Here is a 3,642-nt window from a genome sequence, read left to right as displayed (position 1 = left end):
ACCAGTCATCACATCCAGTGGTGCACGAAGGGAAGACGTGTCCCACTGTACGAAAACAAGGAAAGGAAAGAAAAGAGAGGAGGGGAGCACATGGGCTTAGATAGGGGTGGATAAGAAATGTTCAATCGACCGAAACCCGGTCCAACCATTAAAAACCGCAAGCATTCGGTCGGGTCATATTGGCTCAATGGGTCTACGGGTCGACTTTGCAATCTGTCAACGATATAGTTGGTCGAAAATAGATGTCAAGTTCTGATCCATGTAAACACGAAACCGACCGATTATGATGGACTATAAGCAATTGGTTATAATTTTATCATAGCCTCTGAACTAGAAACGTGATTTGTTAGACAAAGTAGTGTACCTATCGTTTGATCCTTATGCATCATATGTCTAATCTCTTCTTACAATAATTTAATTTTTTAACTTAAAAAGTTTATTACTATTATAATAATATTATATACGTATTTGTTTTAAAAGAAAAGTATTTATCTTCTTCTTCTTGATTTCTCTGTACCCTTTCCATTATTTTGTTTGCACATATTCTTCTCTCTCTCTCTCTCTAATTTTTTATGTGGCTTTTGACTACTAAAGTTTTTGATTCACACATTGATAAACCAAACTACCCAAACTGATAAAATCGTCATCCGAAGAACCGACTACCCGACGTAACCGCTGAAGAAAACGATCGGAAGTGGATTTGTAGTAGCCAACCGCGGGTGTTCATCGGATTAAGATTTTGGAACCGAATCCGACCGAATCTGATTCGTGTCCACCCCTAGGCTCATAACCCCAACCTCTTTCTATCTCATGGCCCAACTCTCTCTCTCTCTCTCTCTCTCTCTCTCTCTCTCTATATATATATATATATATATATATATATATATATATATATATATATATATATATATATATATATATATATATATATATATATATATATATATATATATATATATACCCTTTCATCGACCCCACCATTAAAACCAAATATCAATACTTTTGTCACCCCTTATAGGATCAACATAATGGCGTAGGGGGAGACGCTGATGAACACCGATGAATATTCATCGTGTTCATCAGGTTGTTTTTCAGAAGTTCACTGAAAAGCCTCAAATCCGAAAAAACAATAAATCAATCCCATCTAAAATCACTCCCTGAACACGTTTCTAACCATAGATTAAACAAACAATAATTTCGTAGATCACACACCGTTCCCAAATTGAACTCTAATTTTGAAAACCTCAGATCAATGATTAAAAATTCTAAAGTCACGCAATTAAGTACATATAAGACAAGAAGCAACAAGAAAAAATGAGGAAAATGCAAGAATTAAGGAGATGAGGGATTCGCCAGAGCTTTTTAACTCCAGCAAGGGTTTTCGGACAATCGTAAGGTGAGTTTTCTTTCTCTCTCTGTGTATTATTTCTGCTTGTGGTTTGCTTCTCTTCCTTTACTCCTTCTGTCTCTTCCTCCTTTGTGTATTATGTATCCGATGAGGGTGTGTGGTTTAAACTCCGGTTAACTCAAGTTATAACAAGGACCTTGAGTAACCTTCTCTTGGAGCTTTAATGAGTTTTAGGTTGGGTAGAGATTTATGGTTATTTCTTCCTCTTGAGAGTGCAACGAGAGGAGGATTTTATAGGGAGTGAAGTGAAGGATTGGGATGAAAAAAAGAGGGGGGAATGTATTTCTATTAGAGGAGTTTTTGAGGGAATTCTCATTAGTGATCCTCGTGAATTGATAGAGTGTAAGGTTGGGATCAGTTTGATGAGAAAGTTTGTTATAATTTGTGTTTGTTTGACGAATGTATGAACTTGATTTTGGTGAATGGTATGTATGTGAGGAATGTTCATGTGTTTGTGTAGTTGCTTCTGCGTTTGTCAATTGTTTTGATATTTGTTTTCACCTTAATTTATTTAATTCAAATATGTATGCATGTGTTATGCTGTGATAAATGATGGATTGGCCATAAATGATGAAAAATTACGTGTTCTGCTTTGCCTACTAATTAATTTGATTTATGTTTTCTTTTAATTTCAAAACTATGCATATTGTTATATGTGTTTGTATGATGTTAGTGTTGTTGATGATGCTTTTGGTGTTGATGTTGTTGTGATTATGTCAATGAGGTGTATGCTATTAGTTTGTCACGTGGGTTTTTTCTCAATTTGTTGGACTTGTTTTTTAGGATGATGCACAATCATGAGGGATAAATAGGGTGATGACATGATAATGCCATAAGTTAAATGGGATGGCATGATGAAGCAGGAAAAACATGCACATGATATGTTGATGATGAATGATGGAGTTGAAGTCATGCTGGAAGCGTGAGGCTCAAAACAAATAAGCATTTTTTATGTTTTTATTTACATTTTATGTATGTGCTGTACCCTAAAATTTATCCTCTCCTTTTTACTTTTCATCTAACATGTGGCTTGAGTTTTCAGTTGTACTCATTCATGCCTCATTCATGTTCATCCTTCATTCATGACTAACACTTGCTAACAAGCTTCATAGGTTCGATGTTTATGGTTGATAAAAACAAGGGATTTGCTTGAAGATTGTGGTTTTCCTCATCATATGGCGTGAAACCCTAATTGCTTGATCCTTTGGGACATTGCCTTCTGAGGTTAATATCATGGTATTCATTTGGGCTTCCCAACCCTAACTCTTGGCTTTGCTTTTGTAGGATCTTGTGTTTGACCTTTTGTACATTAACTTGACCTCTGAACCCTAATTGTGGTCCCATGGTTTGAGATGTTGCCTATGGAGCTTTGTGATTTATTTGAAACCATAATCAGGGATAGTTGGTATTCAGGTGTTTTCCTGGGTTGACTTTCTGATCTAAGGTTCATCAAAACCCTAGTCCTTGGCTTTGAGGTTTGTGAACCCTATGGCTTGCTTGGAGGTAGTAGAAACCCTAGTTGGGGTTCATGGCATTGTTGCATTACTTGAGTTGACTTCTCACTTGGTTTGAGGTCTTGGTTGTTGCTTGACTTTGAACTTTGACTACTAAACCCTAGTCCATGACTTGTTTTGGTTGGTTTAAGACAAACTTGCATTCATATTCCACTACATATTGTCACTAGTCTCAATTGATCTATGTCACTTCATCCATTGACCCCATTGATCCAAGTGTCATTGATTCATTTTGGGTCAAGTCATGTCATGATCATTAGGCTCCATTATCATTCATTTATCCAGGTTATCTATTTCCATTTGTTGGTTGTAGATTGGGGAATTTGGTCAGGTTGAATTCTATTGGTTCATGGTTCCACTTGAGCATTCATTTTTTTAACCAAGAAAGTTCATTTCATTCATGGCATTATTCATATACATTGCATCAAGAAAGATTACAAGATAACCTCATCTTTTTGCATAAGTTGACTTTTTGGTAAATCAGTCGACCAAAGTCAACTTATCATGCCATCATCCTTCAAATCCTATATTCTTGTTCAAAGGTCAATTCCATATAATCCATGATCCATAATGCATCTTTGATCCATAATTCAACTTTGGTCCATAATTCATCTTTGATCCATGACTTATCTTTAACTCATATCCATTACCATGTCCATTTCAAAACTTATTCATAAACCATTTTTAAACCATGTTTGTTCTTACACAACACTTTGTTCA

General features: G+C 35.7%; 1 long non-coding RNA gene across 1 annotated transcript; it reads left to right on the top strand.

Moving 5' to 3' along the window:
- The first annotated feature begins 980 nt into the window (after window positions 1-980).
- LOC127129146 (uncharacterized) lies at window positions 981-2,425 on the top strand. The gene is made up of 2 exons (XR_007806195.1): window positions 981-1,396; window positions 2,192-2,425. It is a non-coding gene; the product is annotated as an uncharacterized LOC127129146 (long non-coding RNA).
- Window positions 2,426-3,642: the final 1,217 nt, after the last annotated feature.

The sequence above is a fragment of the Lathyrus oleraceus genome, chromosome 3 (genome assembly GCF_024323335.1).
Source record: "Lathyrus oleraceus cultivar Zhongwan6 chromosome 3, CAAS_Psat_ZW6_1.0, whole genome shotgun sequence".
Taxonomy (NCBI): Eukaryota; Viridiplantae; Streptophyta; class Magnoliopsida; order Fabales; family Fabaceae; genus Lathyrus; species Lathyrus oleraceus.
Note: the sequence above shows the minus strand (reverse complement) of the source record. Positions and strands in the feature narration are given on the sequence as shown.